At 48.5% G+C, this 20,918-nt stretch overlaps 2 long non-coding RNA genes across 2 annotated transcripts in view; both read left to right on the forward strand.

Annotated features, from left to right (window-relative positions):
- The window catches only part of LOC138745773 (uncharacterized), a 38,339-nt gene extending 35,907 nt beyond the window's left edge, over nt 1–2,432 (forward strand). The window contains exon 4 of the long non-coding RNA XR_011346502.1: nt 1,824–2,432. This is a non-coding gene — a long non-coding RNA (uncharacterized lncRNA). The remainder of the gene's footprint in view (nt 1–1,823) is intronic.
- Nucleotides 2,433–10,023: 7,591 nt separating this feature from the next.
- Nucleotides 10,024–15,403, forward strand: LOC138745451 (uncharacterized). The gene is made up of 3 exons (XR_011346272.1): nt 10,024–10,932; nt 11,549–11,629; nt 14,945–15,403. It is a non-coding gene; the product is annotated as an uncharacterized lncRNA (long non-coding RNA).
- The last annotated feature ends 5,515 nt before the right edge of the window (nt 15,404–20,918 follow it).

A 20,918-nucleotide genomic window follows, 5' to 3' on the forward strand; every position in this document is an offset into this window, starting at 1 on the left:
AAACGATATGGAGTTATTTTCACTTGTTTGACTATGAGAGCAATTCATATTGAAGCAGTGTCATTGCTTGAAACAGACTCTTTTATTAATATTCTTTGGCGTTTTATTCCTAGACGTGGTCAAGTAAAAGAATTATGTTCTGATAATGGATCTAACTTTAAAGGAGCTGAACGAGAATTATGAAAAGTCATTCAAAATTGGAATCAACATCAAATTCCTGATGCATTATTTTAGAAAGAAATTAATTGGATATTTAATCCACCCATAGTTATGGGTGTGGTACGGGTAAGGGTTAGTTGGTTGTGGAGAACGTTTACAAAGGTCTGTACTGGGCAGTACTGGGCAGCAATGCTTAATGTTGTAATGGATGCGGAAGCTCTGGGAAGGGGTAAGGGAGGGACTGGCCAGGAAGTCTGCAGATGCTGGGGCCGAGGGCAATGCACAAACATGCTGGGGAAACTCATGGATAGTTTTGTGAGGAGCAGGTCCTGCATCACGAGTCAAATTGAGTATTTCGAGGAGGTGTCAAAGGAAATAGATGAAGGTCAAGGTCTGTATGTGCTGCACGTGGATTTTAGTAAGGTGCTTGACAAGGTCATCACGGTGGCTTCATTCAGAATGTCGGGAGGCATGGGATCCATGGAGCCTTGGCTGTGTGGATTCAGAATTGGCTTGTCTGCAGTAAACAGAGGGTCGTAGTAGATGGAACAATGACTAGTGGCGCACCAAAGGGATCTGCTCTGGGACCCCTGCTCTTTGTGATTTTTATGAATGATGATTGGAGTGGAAGGGTGGGTACGTCAGGGGATGACACAGAGGTAGAAATATTGTAGACAGTGTAGAAGGTTGTCATGGGGCATCCAGTTTGCAGAGAACTGACAGATGGAGTTGAATCCTGTAAATACAGATGTACTTAAACAAGCTACTGGTACAGGTTTATTTCCAGAGTCATTTTCAAGGGCACGAATAAAAGTTATTCCAAAGAAGGTTGGAGACCCATTAGAATTAGCTTCATATAGACCAATATCTTTATTGAATGCGGATTACAAGAACGTGAGAGCAGAGCACTTGGTTAGTGACAGGATTATGAACAGTGTGCAGGACAGAGAAATATTTAGATCCTGCTCCATAAATCACTCAAGGTTGCTGTGCAAATTGAGAAGGAGTTTAAGATGGTGTATTGTGTGCTGGCCTTCAGGAGTCAGGGGATTGAGTTCAAGAACCGAGAGGTAACGTTGCAGATATATAAAATTCTAGTCAGACCACACTTGGAATATTGTGTGCATTCCTGGGGCGAGAATACCAGTGGACGTCTAAATAAGCTGAGATGAGGGAACTTTAGACAAGATGTGAGGGGTACATTTTATTCACACAGAATGTAGTGGGTGGCTGGAATGCATTGCCAGGGGTAGTAGTGGAGGCTGGTCCAAACAAGGCATGAAAAAGATTTTAATATAGGGACAGGAATAAAAGAAAAACAGAAGGTACTGGTGAGAGGGAGAGAAGAATAATATTGTTGTGGGGTAGGTTCAGATGGGTCAGCTGACGGGACTCGACTGATCCATCCATGATTTGTCCAGCATCTTGCTGCCATGTCATGGTGAACCAGGGAGTTGACTGATGGAGACACAGTACTCTGAGGTCTGAAGATATAGATTGTGGTTTTCTCCATAACACACTTCCTCAGGTAAAGTAGAGGAAGGGAAAGGCCCTAGTGTGCAGGGGTAGGGAGAGGGGTGATGGGGGAAGAGTTGGGGCCCTCCAAAGGCATCGTGATCAGGCCACGGAGACAGTATCTCTATCACTCGTATTTCTCTTCCCAGGAGAAGGAGTGATCTCAGAGACAAGACACGAGTCCAGAAGAACATTGCATCCCAGCTGAACAGAGGACGGACAACATCATTATGGCCTGAACCCCTCCCCTTCTCCCTCTGGCCCTGCCAACTCCATTCCCCACCTCTTCCATATTCCTTCACGCACGTCCCCCTCCCATTACTCCCCTACCTCTCCTCCATTACAACCCCCTCCCGCTCACCTTCCCCTTCACCTACCTTCACACCTATGCCCAAAACTCAGCCCTCCTCCCTTCGCCTCCCCTTCCACTCTCCTTTCCCCCTCCACTTCGCCTCCTACCTTTTCCCTCCTTCCCTTCCCCTCCCCTTCCCTTCCAACCCCTAACAGGGGAAGGAGGGATAGGGGAAGGGGGTAGGAGAAAGGGGGTAGTGAGAGGGTAGGGGTAGGTAATGGGGTAGTGGTAGGGGGTGCGGGTATGGGTTAGGGTTAGGGGAAGGGTGTAGGTGTAGAGGATAGGGGTAGGGTTTAGTTTAAGTTTGGGGAAGGTGGGTAGAATTAAGATAAGGGTCATGGACGGGTAGAGGAACAGTTAGGTTTAGGGTTAGGAGATGTGGGCTCGGGTTAGGTCGAGGTTTAGGGTTAGGTTTAGAGTTCGGGGAAGTGGGCTTGTGTTAGGTTTAGGGGAAGGGGGTAAGAGTAGGAGGTAGGGGTGGGGTGTGAGTTGGGGTTTGGGGAAGGTGGGTAGGATTAGGGTTGGGTTTAGGGGACAGCGTAAGGATAGGGTTAGGGGACAGGGTGGAAATAAGAGTTATGTTTGGGGACGTGGTGTAGTGTTTAAGGGTATCGGTAGTGTTAACGTTAAGGTTAGGGTTTGTTAGGGGTTAGGGTTAGGTTGGGGAGGGGAGCGGGGGAGGCGAGCAGGGCACGGGAAATGGGGAGGTGATGGGGAGGGGAATGGGCAGCGGAATGAGGAGGGGTACGGTGTAGAGGAAATGGGAGTTGAATGGAGGAAGGCATCCCTACCCCCTCCCCTCCCCACCCCTACCCCCACATTATCCTTGCCTCCTCTCCTCCTTCCAGAGGAAGCCGGGACTCATTCCGGCCAGAACCTCCCAGTGGTTTCAGAGCCTCCCTGTCAGGAAGTGACTTCGACGCTTGCCGCTGGACATACATCTTGTCTCTTGATTCATTCTATACCGTTGATATTAAATTTAAAAATGGTTTGGTCTTTTGAAGCTTGAACTCAAAAGGCTGGTCCAGATAGACCACAGAAACAGGCCCTTCGGCCCCACTCTCCTGCTGGCTGTGCTGTTGTAATCAGTCCATATTCCTCTCCACCTTTTCATTCTTATCTCCCATCCAGCTCATGTTGCCTTGTCAATCTCACGGCCTGTGGGAAGAAGCTATTTCCCTCCCTGGCTTCTCTCCTTTTATTCCTCCATATCTCCTTCCTGATGGCAGGGGGACATAAATGCTCTTTGCTGGATATCTGTGAGTCTATTTACAGAGCCCATCCCTGCAAAAAATTCAGGGGTCCCTTTCCTTGAGGTTCCACCCATGTTGCCTCTCCCTCAGCACTCTCTCGTCAGAACACAACTGCACCGTCCTTCCCCTCCTCTCCCAGGTCTCAGTATCCCCCTGACAATTCCGGTCAGCTGCCATGTCTACACCCTGTCCCACCTGCTATCAAATGCCCTGCATCCTCCTTCCCCGTTGGTTTCATCCTGTTATCAGGCATCAGGATGGACCCCACCCTGTTAAAACTACCCGTATTCTCTCTGATCTCTCTGCGCCTCTGCCCTCCATCCAGGGGTCTTGGTTGTCTTGTGGTGATGGTGAAGAACAAAGTACCAACTCAAGGAGATGGGGAGCAGTAAAGAGACCCCCAGTTCCAGTAGACAGGGAGAACCACAGAGATGCCCAACTCTGTCAATCCGGTAGAACCTGGTCATCAGGTGCAAGGAGCTCTTGGTACTGCTGCACGTGAGGCAGGTGTGGCCCATCCCCACACCTCCACCCTGTCAATTCCCAAACCACATTTCCTATTCATGTGGGGGTCCAAAATGGATAGAGTCTGGAGGACCATGTACGTCGTCAATCAATGGGGGCATAACCCTAACCAGCATGGCTATTGTGTATGGCTGTGCTTGGAAACAAAGTGCAAGGGCACCAAAAGCCGCTATGTGCTGAGGTTCTACCTGGCTCAGGTGTTGCGAAAGATTGGTCTGGCCCTGATGCCACACAATGTCCTAGTCAGCAGGACTTTGCCCCATCACCTTCATGGGAATGGTTGCATAGACAAACACTATTGACCACAGGGCCATCAGGCAGTGGTCAGCATGGAATTCCTGCTGACACAGAGACTAGGACTTGATGAGATACTGCGGGGTGGTCCCCTGAGCAGAGCATCCAGAGACAGATATCCAGAACTGCTGGAAGACCAGAATCTCAGTGAAAGATGCCCTTTGGTCTGCCTGAAACCCAGATAAGAGAAGCAAACACTAGAAGCCCAAAGCAAAGGGAGGAAGGTTTAGCGGCAATATAAGGGGTACTTGTTTTTACACAGAGTTGTGGGTGCCAGGAATGCCTTGCCAGGAGTGGTGATGAAGGCTAAAATATTTGCAGCATTTAAAGGCTTCTTGGACACATGAATGAAGGAAACATAGAAGATAGGAGCAGGAGTAGGTCATTCGACCCTTCGAGCCTGCTCCGCCATTCAATGAGATCATGGCTGATCTTAAAGTTCAGTACCCCGTCCCCGCCTTCTCTCCATAACCTTTAATACCCTTATACTGAAGAAATATATCTAATTCCCTCTTAAACATATTTAATGAACCTGCCTCTACTGCCCTCTGTGGCAATGAATTCCACAGATTCACCACCCTCTGGGTAAAGAAATTCCTCCTCATCTCGGTCCTAAATGGTTTGCCTATTATCCTCAAACCATGGCCCCGGGTTCTGGATTTTCCCATCCTTGGAAACATCCCATCTGCATCTATTCTGTCCAGTCCTGCCAGAATTTTATATGTCTCTATGAGATCCCCTCTCAATCTTCTAAACTCCAGCGAGTACAATCCCAATTTGCGCAATCTTTCCTCATAAGTCATTCCTGCCATTCCAGGTATCAGCCTGGTGAATCCCCTCTGCACTCCCTCCATTGCAAGAATGGAGGGTTATGAAGGAGGAAGGGTCTAGTTTTTATTTTGCTTGGAATTGATAGGTCAGCACAACATCGAGGTCCGAAGGGCATAACTGTTCAACGTTAACCTGTTGGTCTTTTAGCACATGGAGATGTGGGTGAGGGAACGCTGCCCACCGGTCTATTCCAGTTTGCTGAGAGATGCACTGAGGCTTGGCGCAGCCAACACGAGGGCGCTGTGGGGAAGGACTCTAATCCTCCGGGTCTTGAGGGGCGGAGACTAAGGGGAACCCCTTCAACCACAGAGTGCAGGGAGTAACCACAAGGTGTCAAAGGGGTGGAATGATGCTAAACAGAGAACATGTGCAGTGAAGGGAATACAGGCATGCAACACGAGGATGAGAAAAGACATGGAACAGTTGTCCTCTTGGTCAATAATTTTAGAATAAAGTTAATTTTGGGGTGAAAAAGAGAAAAGCCCGAACTCAGTCAACTTTGTTTCATGAGATACACTGTCCAATCCAGGAAAGCTCCTCTGTACCCGTTCAAATTTAACCCGAGGAAACTGTGTTCATGGTGGAAACCTCTGCAAACACACAACCGGACCTACGCACAGAGAGACAAATGATACACGTGCAGTCCCTCCCAAAAAAGAAATAAATTCTGTTGAATGAATAGCAGAGTCATGGAGTCTTTGTCTGAGTCGGTCATCCATCATTCTCCATTCTCACTGCTTGCAGGAAGAATCTGTTTCTAGGCCTGGTGCTACTTGCTCCGATATTCCTCGACCTCTTTCCTGATGAGAAGAGCTGCCAAATGCTGTGGGCAGGTGGAAGGGATCCTCGACGACGTTGACAATGAACCCGGTTTATCCCATTGATATTTGGGGTGGGTGGGTTGGGGGGAGAGAGTCCCCATGATCCTATCTGCCACTCGTGGTCCTGCCGATCATTTTAAAAAAATATTTATAAACTTAAAACCACAACAAATTCACACAATTAATTATAATGCTCATCTAATGTGTGGCATCTATAAAAGAAAGAATAAAGAAACCACCCTCCACCCCCATCCCCAATATCCTACCCCCTCCCACTTCTCTCTTCAACAGAAGTGTCTGCTACAGTGGTGACCTCAGCAGGACCCAGCCCTTCAGTTGGACGTGAAGATCACGGTCCAGGCGGCTCTTCAGATGGTTTGGTTGAAGCTGTCAATGTTCTGGATGTCGCAGCCCCACGTGGGGTTCAAACAGGCCAAGGACCAGTTCCACCTCCAAGAGATCACCACTGATGACATCCATTACTCCTCCATGATGTTCTTGCTCATCAGGACATGGCAGCAAGGCTCATCGACTTCCGACATCAGCCTCCCGAGCAAGGCAAATAGGATGCCCTCATGGAGCTCTTAACCCGCACCTTCAGGCCACGCCTTCATCCTCCACCTCATTCTGTTCCTGCTCTCACTGTTGCATGGCCCAGACAGTCATCCCAACATGACTCCCCTCATGCTATTTCTTTTCAGCTCTCACCAAACGCCCTGGACCCACTTTTCAGGAACTGTTCCCTCTTCCTCCGTATGTCATTGGTATCTCCATGTACCACAACCTCTGGCCCACTTTAGGATGTCTTGGACACCAGCAGCAACACCCCAGACACTGGCACCAGGGAGGCACCACCTGGAAAACGTCCAGGGTCCTAGTCCAACAGTCCTTTTCCTGAGAATCCAGGCAGCAGAGAAATATCAATGGTTGCTCAAAGCAAAATCCTCATTGCGGTGCCCACCAACAAGTTGAGGCACAAAGTTTTGTGGGTCTTTTGGGTTCCTGGTGCCAACATATTCCCCATCTCACATCTGTCCCTCCATCTACTGTATAATGTTGCCCAGAAAAAAAAAAACTCTCTGCTTCATTGATGACCTGAACAACAAATGGCTTCTTAAATGGTAAAACACGCTGTTGAACACCACTGCCACTGACCACAAGCACCCCCCAACCCCTCAAAACTGGAAGACCCTTTGAATGACTTGTCCCTGCAATGAAGACAATGGTCTAGTGGAGCCTCGAGCAAAAGAGGCAAGGTCGCCGAGTCCCACACAGCTTCTTGTTCAATTCCCTCCTGGAAGCTGCCTCCCGCGACTCCCCATCTGAGTGTCAGATGCTCGCCTGCTCACCACAGAGAACCAGATGGCAGCAGAGACAGTCACACTCCAGCCACACCTCCCCAACATGTGATGGGTTAAATCTGCGGATGCCACTCACAGCGGACCGAAGAAGTGGTACATGGCAGACCGCACAGAGGCCGGGCCCGAAGGGCTGAGCCACTTGCAAGAACAGATCATGTCCTGTCCGAAAGTGACAGCCTCCCACTTGAATGACCCCGAGAAGAGCTTGGCACCATGGCCTGGGGCAAACCGTTCAACACCCTCGATGCAGGACAGCAGGAAAAAGCTTGGTTTACTGACGGCTCCGGCTGGTGGAGGTGCGAAAAACAACGGTGTAAAGTGGGAGCACTCCAGCCCACCACAGATAAAGTACTGACACAAGAGGGTGAGGAGGAGGGGAGAGCCAACTGTCCAAGCTGGCAGCTGTGGCACTGATCTGAAAAGGGACAACCAGGTGGGCCCAGGAGCCTCTTTTCCGATCAGTGCAACAGGATTTCTGGGCTGTGCCAAATAGCACGTCAGTGTGGATGGGTCGGTGTCAGGAGACAGGGAGGCAGATCCATGGCTGCCTGCTCTGAGGACAACAGCACTGGCAGATCTTCTGAGAGGTGGAACAACAAAAGAATAGTCAGGGTCCACCACGTGGATGGACACACCTCCAGGAAAACAGCTGAAGCTGACGCAATGCCACTGTGGACTGAGCTGCTCAAATATGCTCTGCCACTTTTTTCCCCAAGCAGAGAGACCCTGGAGCCTTGGCAGCATTGGTGCATCATAAATGTGGGCATATGGGGGCACTATGATGGACAGAGGATCTGGGGGTCTCATGATGTTGCAAGAACTGTGATGGCCAAATGCCCTATTTGTCAGCAATTAAAACCAAGGGCCACATTCGCTGGGGTTCGGGAGCTGGCCAAGTCTGATAAATTGACCATATCAGGCCTCTCCCCTGCCAAAATAAAAAGTGATATGTTCTCACGATGGTCAGCACATACTTGGATATCTTGCCAGCGGGCCGACCAAGCACCATTTAAGCGTGCTCCATATGTGGAATACCCTATCGGATAACGTCCGACCAGCAATGGGTGGTGATGCCAAGTATTTGGGGCCACCTGCATATCCCCTACCACCCACAGGCATCCAAGATCAATGACTGAATGAATGACCTGTTCAAGGTATCGTATGTGACAAGTTGATTGTCAAGTCTTCTATCCATGAGTGGTTGCAAGTGTATCGATTAATCCGGCGAGTTTGTGTCTGTGTGTGTCTTTTACTCCTCGTGCGACTTCACTACATGTGTCAATAAAAGACAACTGTGTTCAAATTCGCCACCCTTGGGACCCCTCGAATCAGTTTCACACACATAATAATTGGTGCAGTGAGCAGGGTCCTTCGAGTTCCGACTGAACACAGCTGCAGTGGAGATGCTTTTGAATCAGGACAGGAACTATAGTGCAGGCAGGGAGAACAAGATCTGCGGGTGGACTGATGAGAGTGCAGGGTTGGGGAGCTTGGCAAGCATGCTGGCGGACCACGGCAAACTGGTAGACTGGTCCAAGCTCCTGGATCCACATCTTGAGAAAATAGGTCACCACGTGTTGTCCCACTTCAAGAAGTCGGGGTTCCCAAAATCTAAGGGGAATCAGGGGTGCCTTTTGGCTGCCAGTGTTTCTCCTGAGAAACCAATGTGAGATCATAGAAAGGAAAGATTTGGAGAGGGCCCAGGAAAATAAGGAGATAAAGGTGGTCCAGCAGTGCTGCTGTGCACTGCAGGAGGCAGTACAGACACCCCCAACCTGAGCCACTGATGTCGAGATGAGAGGGACAGAGGTAGCCAACAGGCATGCCGATCAAGGTCAGACTCCCCCCCCCCCCCAAACCCGAAGTGAGTGAGTTTGTACTGGCCATGGAGCGATTAGCTGAGGCCATTTGCCAGGATTCAGGCATTAAAGGTTTCAGAACAGGCTAGGAAGACCATGAAATCAATTTATTTGCAGAAGTTGTTCTGATATATCTGACAGACCCGACACACTCATTGCCCAAGTTGTGCTCCACCCTGGAGGACTATGGGGAGATCTTTGGGTATAAGTTCTTTTGGGATATGTGCAAAATCATGTCACTGAGGAAGGGGGATTAGAGCCAATGTCAAGAAAATAGTCAACAAATGTGGAGGCAAAATGGAATCAAATATCTAGGAGTTAGAATAGATAACAACGAGTAATTTAGACCAGCTGAATTATTCTCCCCTTGCTTGGGGAAATTGAGGAGGATTTAAATGGTTGGATGTCCCTGCCCATTACACTAGTGGTGTCACAGAGAGGGGAGGTGTCACAGAGGGGGGAGATGATGACACAGAGGGGGTGATGATGTCACTGCATGGGGCAGCCATAGCTGAGTCGTGCCATGGCACAGCAACACGAGAAAGATGCCTCTCCTGGAAGGGGATTCTGGCCCACGTGTCGGAGTAGGACGCTGTCTCATCCCAGGGACCCTCTGATCAACAGGGTTGTGTTTGGAAGCACCCTGCGCCCATGGGTGAGATAAAGAGCCTGTTACAGGCTCCCCTACTGGGACAGAACCTCCTCTGGTACCATCCTTCACCCAGTGTGGGCGGAGAGAATGGAGGCTGCATTTAATTTCCCCTCTCCCCATCCTGAGTGCAGGGCACTTTATGAGGCAGCTGGAGGGGACTGGGGAGGGGAGAACAATGGCATGTGAGGGGATACAGGGATGGGGCCTGTAGGAGTGGAGGGGAGAACAAAGGAACGGGGTAGCACCACAGGCTAATGTCAAGGGAGATTGGATCAGAGGTAGGGGACATAGGGTTGAGCTGGGGGGGATGGGGTGCGAGGGGACGGAAGGCACTGGGGAAACCATGGGGGTGGTGTTGGGTGGGGGATGAGAGCGTGGTAGAGGAATCGGGGCAGGGGAGAGTGTGAGGTGTCTGAGGGAGAAGAGACGTTGCGAGGGGGATGGAAGGTAGACCTTTCAACAGAAATGGGACAGAGCTCCCCCTCCACCTGGAATGGGATCTCTCCACTGAGAGACAGGACCGCTCCTCCACCCGCCCCCCCCCCCCCCCGGGTTACAAGATCCCTTCCACCCCCACACTCCCCCAACCGGGATAGGATTCTTTCCCCCAGTGGACCTGGATCAAGGTGCTAGAAAGTGTTTCTGCTGTGGCGGACCCAGCAGAGTTGAACGGTGAAGCATGGGGCTCTCTCCGCACCACCTGCTCCCTCAGGCGACGAGGTCTCGCTTGCATCATGGAAGATCACGGTGTTGTTGAGCTTCTGGGAATGTGGAGGGCTTCTGCTAAACCCGTGGTAGGGTTCAGAGTGGTTCATCTCCCAGGGACGTGCTGAAGGTCAAGGATGTCCCGATCCTCTCATGGAGGGAGGGTTGTAGATAAAGTGAACGGCTGCGGAACTGGCCTCAGTCTGAGGAGAGTGATCAAAGAGGGACCTGGGGTGGCAATATTTCTACTGAGAGGCTGGAACGAACCACCAGAGGATAAATTCTGACATTTAGGTGACCCTTGGATGGGAGTTAGAGGGAGGGGTAGAGACTAACTTGGACAGCAAGGCTGGGTTGGGATAAATGACCTGTTGTGTACTCTCTGGGTGTGTAAATGCTGCTGCTTCTGCCCCAGAGGACATGGCAATAAGGTCACAACAGAGGTGGCCACACCGGGTCATGGACCCAACGTCCCCAAGGTGGTGTCCTGCACAGATGATAAAATCATCGACAATGGATCATTCGGTGTGGTGGACCAGGCAAGGCTGGTGGACTCCGGAGAGCTGATTGCCATCAAGAAGATCTTGCAGGACAAGAGATTCAAGGTGAGGGGGAGGAGCAGTTGTGTGGAAATGGAACACCCTGATATTTAACTTTAGGCCTACAGCACGTTCACAGGCCCTTGCGACACATGAGCCCGTTTCACACAATTACACCCAATTGACAAACACCCAAACACATTTTTGAAGGGTGGGTGGAAAGAGGAGCATCTGACAGAGACCAAAGCAGCCATGGGGTTTGGAAACAGAGAAAGTCTCACAATCCCACAACAGCACCCCCCGTTCCCACACACAACCCCCCACACACACACACACACACACACACACACACACACACACACACACACACACACACACACACACACACACCTGGCAAATATCAGAGATTTTCTGCAAATTAATTGTTTAGTAGAAGCTGGGAAAACAATCATAAAAACTGAAATGATACTTCATTGAACCCCCTGACGAGTCCCCACTCCAGCGACACGAAAAGTCCCCCCCACTGACTCTCGAAAAGTCCCCCACTTCGGCCTCCCTTGGAGTTCCCCACCTCTGACCTCTTGACGAATCTCCTCCCCGCCTCCCCCCTCAACTTGGACAAGTCGCCCCTCAGGGCCCCGACCCATCGCCCAGCCTTGCTGATGTTCCTCTCTCGCCATAGAACCGCAAACTGCAGATCGTGTGAAAGTTGGATCACACCATCATCGTCCCTCTTCTCAACTTCTACTCCTCTGTAGTCAAGGTAAGATCCTCATTTGCTGCTACCTTCCCCATTCCTTCAATCGATCTGTCTCGCTGCAGCCTCTCTGTTCCCTCCATCCTGCCCCTCTGACCAGTGCCGAATCCTTGACGCTGGCTGCCCTGCTCCTCACATATTAACTCATGACCTCTTGCCATTTCAACTCCAGACAGCAGCAGCCAAGACCACAAGACAAGGTCGCCAAATTCGGCCACTCAGCCCCTCCAGTCTGTTTCCCCAATTCATTTTACGAATGTATTTTCCCCCATAACTCACTTCCCCAGAACCTTTTGGTGCCCTTCCAAATCAACGCCTGCTCTGAATCGTCCCAACAACTCAGCCTCCACATATTCGACCCCAGCCAACACCCGGCTGCAAACATTTCTCATCTCGAAACGTCACTGGTTTTTCTCTCCCGGTGAATCCTTGGCTCAAGAGGGAGGGCGGTCAGAGCTGCACATTTTGTGCAGTCTCACCAGACGCCGAATGATGGGGCAGCGGACGGGTCCACTACGCCCTGTTGACGCTCTGCTCGCTGAGCCCTTGGATTCATGCCATGTTGTGTTGAGCAGTGGGGGCATCAGGCCTACAGAGAGCAGGAGGGACTGACACTCCAGTTGGGAGAGGCACTGGGTGTTGGAGGGTAAACCCAGCTGACATGTTTGTATTGTGTCCAAGAGAAAGAGGAGGTTTATTTGAATCTGGGTCTGGACTATGTTCCTGAGACGGTTCACTGCATGGCCCAGCACTTCAACAAGGCTAAGCAGCCCATTCCCATGATCTACATCAAGGTGGTTGTGGGTCTGGGTGGTCAGGTTGTCCACTGGGGCAAGCTTGGATGGTGGGGTTGGAGGATATAAAGGAGTTTACTGGCTGAGTCTCGCTGGGGACTGGATATCGATGAAGGGTGCATGAGGGTCTCAATGGGTATTGGTGAGGAGAGAAAGGGTAGTGAGGGGAGAAGGGTGGCGAGGATGATGAGGATGGATGTTGATTGGCAGGGAGGGGCCCTTCACCCACATCCCCTTACCCTCAGGATCCAGACCCGGCCAGTGTGGAGGCAGAGTGGGTCATGTTATATCGTTGTGTTGCCAGATGTTCATGTACCAGCTGTAGCAGAGCATGGCCTACTTCCATCCTCAGAGGGTTTTCCATTGAGACATCAAGCCCCAGAAGATGCTGGTAGATCCCGAGATGGCCTTCTTATTGCTCCTTAATTTCGGCAGGTAGATCCACCCGTGTCTGCCCGTTCACCACCTCAACACGGTCCTGATCCCTCTCCCCAACACGGCCTTGTCCCCTCCCCACCAGCTCTCACCCCTCCCCCACCAGCTCTCTCTCCTCCTCCCTCTCCCAACTTGCCCCTTCCACAGCTTAATAACTTATTCTAAATAAGATTGTGGGGGGCTTAGATGGAATGAACAGCCAGAAAACTTTCCTAAAGTGCCAGGTACAAATCTCAGAGAGCATCCGCTTCAGGTGAGGGGAGATTTTTTTTATGCAGAGAGTTGTGAGAGCTTTGAATGCGTCACCGGAGAAAGTGGTAGTGGTTGGTAGAATAGGTACATATAAAAGTCTCTGAGATGAGCATGTGGATGTAAGGGAACAGAATTTTTAAATGATAGAGGAATTTGGGGATATGGCGAGAAGGCAGGGTAGGTCGTGTTAGGTCATAAATTAGATCAGCCATGATCGTATTGAATGGCAGAGCAGGCTCGATAGGCCATTTTTGTCCTACTCCTGTTCCCACTTCCTATGTTCCTATGGGTGTGGTACAGGTAAAGGTTGTGGAGAACATTTACAAAGGTCAGTACAGCCTTTATGGGCCAAAGGGCCTGTACTGGGCAGCAATGCTTGATGTTCTAATGGATGCGGAAGCTCTGGGAAGGGGTAAGGGAGGGACTGGCCAGTAAGTCTGCAGATGTTGGGGCTGAGGGCAATGCCCAAACATGCTGGGCAAACTCATGGATAGTTTTGTGAGGAGCAGGTCCTGCTTCATGAGTCAAATTGAGTTTTTCGAGGAGATGTCAAAGGAAATAGATGAAGGTCAAGGTCTGTATGTGCTGCACGAGGATTTTAGTAAGGTGCTTGACAAGGTCCCCACGGTGGCCTCATTCAGAATGTCTGGAGGCATGGGATCCATGGAGCCTTGGCTGTGTGGATTCAGAATTGGCTTGTCTGCAGAAAACAGAGGGTAGTAGTAGATGGAACAATGACTAGTGGCGCTCCAAAGGGATCTGCTCTGGGACCCCTGCTCTTTGTGATTTTTATGAATGATGATGGGAGTGGGAGGGTGGGTACGTCAGGGGATGACACAGAGGTAGAGATGTTGGAGACAGTGTAGAAGGTTGTCATAGGTCATCCAGTTTGCAGAGAATTGACAGATGGAGTTCAATCCTGTCAATCAGATGTACTTAAATAAGCAACTGGTCCAGGTTTATTTCCAGAGTCATTTTCAAGGGCACGAATAACAGTTATTCCAAAGAAGGTTTGAGACCCATTAAAAGTAGTTTCATATATACCAATATCTTTATTGAATGCGGATTACAAGAATGTGTGGGCAGAGCACTTGGTTAATGGCATGATTATGAACAGTGTGCAGGACAGAGAAATATTTAGATCCTGCTCCATAAATCACTCAAGGTTGCTGTGCAAATTGAGAGGGAGTTTAAGATGGTGTATTGTGTGCTGGCCTTCAGGAGTCAGGGGATTGAGTTCAAACACCGAGAGGTAACGTTGCAGATGTATAAAATTCTAGTCAGACCACACTTGGAATATTGTGTGCATTCCTGGGGCGAGAAAAGCAGAGGACGTCTAAATAAGGTGAGCTGAGGGAAATTTAGGCAAGACGTGAGGGGTACATTTTATTCACACAGAATGTTGTGGGTGGCTGGAGTGCATTGCCGGGGTAGTAGTGGAGGCTGGTCCAAAAAAGGCATGAAAAGGATTTTAATATGGACAAGAATTAAAGAAAAATGGAGGGTACTGGTGTGAGGGAGGGGAGGGTAACATTGTTGTGGGGTAGGTTCAGATGGATCAGCTGAACGGTCTCGACTGATCCATCCATGATTGTCTAGCATCTTGCTGCCATATCGTGGAGAACCAGGGTGTTGCCTGATGGAGACACTTTGCTCTGAGCCCTGCAGAGAGAGATCGTGGTTTTTGCCAAAACACACTTCCTAACGTAGAGCAGAGGAAGGGGAAAGGCTCCAGTGTTCAGGGGTAGGGGGGATAATGGGGGAAGCGTTGGGACCCTCAAAAGTCATTGTGATCAGGCCTCAGAGACAGTATCTCTATCACTCGTATTTCTCTTCCCAGGAGAAGGAGCGATCTCAGAGACAAGACATGAGTCCAGAAGGACCTCGCATCCCAGCTGAACAGAGGACGGAGAATATCATGATGGCCTGAATCCCTCCCCTTCTTCTCCCTCTGGCCCTGCAAACCCCATTCCCTGCCTTTTCCATGTCCCTTCACCCACTTCCCCTCTTCTCCTCTACCCCTCCTCCATCCCAACCCCCTCCCGCTCACCTTCCCCTTCCCCTGCCCTCACACCTATGCCCTAACCCCAGCCCTCCTCCCTTCACCTCCCCCTTCCCCTCTCCCCTTCCCTTCCCCTTACCCCTTCCCCTTCCCCTCCCCCTTCCCATCCCCTAACCCTCCCTCTTCCCCTCCCCTTCTCCTCCTCCCCTTCCCCTCCCCCTTCCCTTTCCCCTTCCTACCCCTAACCTAGGGGAAGGAGGGGGAGGGGAAGGGGGTAGGAAAAAAGGGGTAGTGGAAGGGGGTAAGGGTAGGGGTTGTGGTAAGGGGTAGGGTAGGGGGTAGTGGTAGGGGGTGTGGGGATGGGGAAGGGGTAGGAGGTAGGGTTAGGGGAAGTGGGTAGGTTGTAAGGGATAGGGTAGGGGGTAGTTGTGGGGGATGTGGGTATGGGGAAGGGGTAGGAGGTAGGGTTAGGGGAAGGGGGTAGTTGTAGGGGGTGCGGGTATGGGGAAGTGGTAGGAGGTAGGGTTAGGGGAAGGGGGTAGGTTGTAAGGGATAGGGGTAGGGTTTAGTTTAGGGTTGGGGAAGTTGGGTAGAGTTAGGGGTAGGGTTACGAGCAGTGTAGAGGTAGCATTAGGGTTAGTGTTAGGAGACATGGGGTAGGGCTTTATCTTGGTTTATGGTTAGGTGTATATTTCGGGGAAGTGGGCTTGTGTTAGGTATAGGGGAAGGGGGTAGGAGCAGGGGGGTAGAGGAGGAGTGAGGTTTGGGGTTAGGGGATGGTGGGTAGCATTAGGGTTGGTGTTAAGTGGCGGCATAGGCGTAGGGATAAAGTTAGGGTTAGTGGACGGGGTGGGGGTAGAGTTAGGGGACGTGGAGTGGTGGTAGGGGGTATCGGTAGTGTTAAGGTTAGGTTTAGGATTTTGTTAGAGGTTAGGGTTAGGAGTAGGAGGAAGGGAAGAGGGAGGGGAATGGGGAGCCGAGCGGGGGACGGGAACTGGGGAAGGGAAGGGGGAGGGGATGTGGGAGGGGAACGGGCAGTGGTAAGGGGAGGGGAACGGGGTAGAGGAAAGGGGAGATGAACGGTGGACGGCATCCCTAGCCCCTCCCCTCCCCTTCCCTTCCCCCGCATTTCCCCTGCCTCTCCTCTCCTCCTTCCAGAAGAAGCTGGGCCTCTTTCCGTCCAGAACCTCCCTGTGGTTTCAGAGCCTCCGTTTCAGGAAGTGCCTTCGACGCTTGCTGCTGGACAGACATCTTGTCTCTTGATTCCTTCTGTACCGTTGATATTAAATTTAAAAATGATTGCATTTTTTAACGCTTGAACTCAAAAGGCTGGTCCAGATAGACAAAACAGAAACAGTCCCTTCATCCCCTCTCCCCTGCTAGCTGAGCTGTTGTAATCAGTCGATATTCCTCTCACCCTTTTCATTCTTAGCTGCCATCCAGCTCATGTTGCCTTGTCAATCGCACGGCCTGTGGGAAGAAGCTATTTCCCTCCCTGGCTGCTCTGCTTTTATTCCTCCATATCTCCTTCCTGATGGCAGGGGGACAAAGATGCTCTGTGCTGGATATCTATGAGTCTATTTACAGAGCCCATCCCTGCAAACAATGAGGGGACCGTTGCCTTGAGGTGGCACCCATGTTGCCTCTCCCTCAGCACTCTCAGAACACTACTGCACCCTCTTTCCCCTCCTTTCCCAGGTCTCAGTAACCCACTGACAATTCCAGTCAGCTGCCATGTCTATACCCTGCCCACCTAAACCGATGGATCGACCAGCACCTTCTCCCCTCAAGAGTTCGAGGAATCCACTCTCTCGCAATGTCCTGCTATCGAATGCCCTGCATCCTCCTTCCCACTTGGTTCCTCCTGTTATCAGGCGCCTGGATGGACCCCACCCTTTTGAAACTACCCGTGTTCTCACTGATCTCTCTGCGCCTCTGCCCTCCATCTCGGGGTCTTGGATTTCTTGTGGGGGTGGTGGTGAACAAAGCACCAACTTAAGGAGATGGGGAGCAGTACAAAGACCCCCAGGTCCAGGAGACAGGGAGAACCACAGAGATGCCCATCTCTGTCATTCGGGTAAAACCTGATTATAAGGTGCAATGTGCAAGGGACTTTCGGTCCTGCTGCACGTGGGCCAGGTTTGGCCCATCCCCACACCACCACCCTGTCAATTCCCAAAACAAATTTCCTATTCATGTGGGGGTCCAAAATGGATAGAGTCTGGAGAAGGACCGTGTACATCGTCAATCAATGGGGACAAGGGTGTAACCAGCATGGCCATAATTGTGTGTGGCTGTGCTTGGAACCAAAGTGCAAGGGCACCAAATGCTGCTATGTGCTGAGGTTCTACCTGGCTCAGGTGTGCGAAAGATTGGCCTGGCCCTGGTGCTGCACAATGTTCCAGTCAGCAGGACTTTGCCCCTTTACCTTCCTGGGAACGGTTTCATAGACAAACACATTTGACCACAAAGCCATCAGGCAGTGGTCAGCAGAGAATGTCTGACACAGAGACTCTAGGACTAGATGGGATACTGCGGGGTGGTCCACGGAGCAGTGCATACAGAGAGAGACATCCAGAACTGCTGGAAAACCAGAAACTCGGTGAAAGATGCCCTTCAGTTTGCCTGAAACCCAGATGGGAGTAGCAAACACTAGAAGACATCTGTCTAAAGCAAAGGGAGGAAGATTTAGGGGAGATATCAGGGGTATTTTCTTTTACCCAGAGTTGTGGGTGTCAAGAATGCCTTGCCAGGAGTAGTGATGAAGGCCAAAACATTAGGGGAATTTTAGGGGTTCTTAGTTACATTGAGGGGCTGAGACCAAGGAGGATATTCTCCAACAGCAGAGGGTGGCAGTAACCACAAGATGTCAAAGTGGTGGCAATGAAGCTAAACAGAGACCGTCTAATGTGACTGTGTGCCTGGCTGCGGGAATTTGGACTTACTTTATAAACCTTGCTAAGTACCAGTTCAGGTTGGAAACGTTCGACTTCCTTGGGGGTCAAATGAACAGGCACAGAACTAAACCCTGCTTGAAAAGGTAGAGGTTGTTAAGTGCTTCCCCAAACCCCACAAAATGAAGTGGCTGCAAGAATTCACTGGTACGATTAATTTTTATCACCGATAGTAGTGGCCCACATTATTTTTAAAAAAATTTTATTTAAGATTTTATAACATGAATATCATATAGAATTACATTAAAAAAATTAAGAACAAAATAATAAAATTACAATACAGTATCAGTAATCTAAATAAAGTATACCCTCCCCAATAATTATTACACATTAATAACCCAACTCAAATTAGACCAACCCCCCCTTCCCCCCCAAAATAAAGAGTGAAGAATTAATAAAGTTAATAATATATGTGAGAAAAAGAAAAACCCACTTACAAAAAAAAACAAAAACATAACCGATTAAAATACTAACAAAAAGAAAAGTAATTAATACTAAGATATCAGACTTAAAAAACATATTTAAATCAAACTTAAATGCATATATTTAACAAACAGAGTTAAGATTAAACATATATTTAACTCAAACTTCATATAAAAAATTTGTAAAGTTAGTAACATTATCTATCAAAAATTCTTAAACAATAATCAATTCTTTAAAAAAAATTGTAGCATGAGAAAAAAAAAGATGAAAAAAAAACTTTCTCTATACAGATAAACCTTCACCAAATATCAACTAACTTCACATCTATCATCATATTAGTCACATAAACCACCATCTTAAAACAAAATTCCAACCTCATTAAACATTGTACAATTCAAATTTGGTACTCTTCCACCATTTTTCCCTTTTAACCTTGAATAATTATCCAATAAAAGCTCCAATGCCACATTTAAATATCCCCAATCATTATGTTAAAATTCAGATATCCAAATAATAAAAACACATCTACAACAAAATCTATATCTTCAACAAATGGAGCATAAACCACAAACAAAATTCAAGCCTCATTAAGAATTGTACAATTCAATTTATAACTTTCACCATTATTCCCTTCGTTCTATAACTAAAATAGCAAAATAATATACACCAGAATTACCACTCCTTTCACCTTAAAGTTAAAGAAAAAATATATCAAAAAACTTATCCATCCCATTCACATTTAAATTTCAAATATTCCTTATCTACTGAATAAACTTTACAAAAAAAAACCACATCAATTTTTAGTTTTTTAAACAATCAAATACTTTCTTATGCATTTTTTCATAAACACAAAAAAAAACCCTTCACTCTTTAATCTACTAATACAAAAAAAGGAAAAAAAAAACAGGTAGGAGGTTAAAAATACCCCCTCCCGTCTAAACCGCGCAATGCGGTAACTCCCAAAATAAAATGGGTGTGAGATAACTCACACGTAGCAGATGACTTTCAGGAAATAGTGCCCATCCAGTTCTCTCCCCCAACTCTCACTTCATCTTAAACTAACATCCTCATTACTTAATATTCCTTTTTTAAAAAAAAAATTAGAAAAAAAAGAACAACTCTTCTTTTAATCAGCTCCAACTACCAAGTCACCATTACAACCATTCCTTCTTGGATCACGGCTCTTTCCTTCCATCTCTTGTCTCCTTAGAGATTGCGGCGGACTACGTCTCTGTTTAAACCGAGTAATTGGCAGCTCTTGAGCAAATGCTATAGCTTCCTTTGGAGAATCAAAGAACGTTGGTTGGCAACCATCTTGAAAAACCTTCAAAACAGCTGGATATCTAAAGGTTGCCTTGTAACCTTTCTTCCACAACAACTCTTTAGCAGGGTTGAATTCCCGTCGTTGGAACATAACTTCTTGACTCAAATCCGCATAGAAGAAAACTCGATTATTTTGAATCATCAAGGGTGATTTTCTCTGTTGTGCATTTCTAATAGCCACTCGTAAAATTATTTCTCTGTCGTAATTATTCAAGCAATGAACCAAAACAGGTCTTGGACTTTGACCTGAAATAGGTCTTCTACGCAAGGCTCTGTGAGCACATTCCAGTATTATACCTTCCAGGAAATGTTCTTGACCCAGCACCTGCGGAATCCATTCAGTAAAAAATTTTCTTGGGTCTGGTCCCTCCATTCCTTCCAGCAAACCAATAATCTTTATATTGTTCCGTCTGGATTGGTTTTCCAAATAATCAATCTTTCTCACCAAATTTTTATTTTGAGTTTGTAAGTCTTCAACCATTTTGGTCATATCAAGAACTTAATCCCGTATTTCATCTATATCTTCTTCACACGAATTAAATTTATCTCTCACTTCAAGCTGAAAAGCTCCAAACTCAGCCATCTGTTGAGAATGTATTTTCACCAAAGTATTAAACCTAGTACCAAGTTCAGTCATAATCTTAGATAATCCCTGCATTGTATAAGATAATTTAGATTCAAGATTCACAAGAATCTTTTCAATTGGAAGAGATTCTGGCTCAACAGATTCCTGCTTCTTCTGAATAACCAAAGGGTCTTCTGTTGCTTCCTTCATTCTGGTTGCCTTCCTTGTAGTATAGCTGCGTGTGGAAACCCCAGCCACAGCCTGTCCAGCAGTGACTGGAGGACGCTGGCCGGGGTTTTGCCCAGTCCATAATGTGTTAATTTCTCCCAATACATCAAGTTGTATAGATTCTTTTATCTCAAAAGGTGCAGTTTGCAGTGCCACCGCTACAATTGACAAATGCCTTTCCCCAGCCGGTACTTCAACTGATGTTACTACAAGTGGTTCATTCATAACATTGCCGTCAGATGCTACTGCACATGTGCGAACCTGAGTAACTCTTTGTTCTAAAGGCTGTTTGGCGCCCTCTTTAGAGGGCTCTACCGAT

The sequence above is a fragment of the Narcine bancroftii genome, chromosome 11 (assembly GCF_036971445.1).
Source record: "Narcine bancroftii isolate sNarBan1 chromosome 11, sNarBan1.hap1, whole genome shotgun sequence".
Taxonomy (NCBI): domain Eukaryota; kingdom Metazoa; phylum Chordata; class Chondrichthyes; order Torpediniformes; family Narcinidae; genus Narcine; species Narcine bancroftii.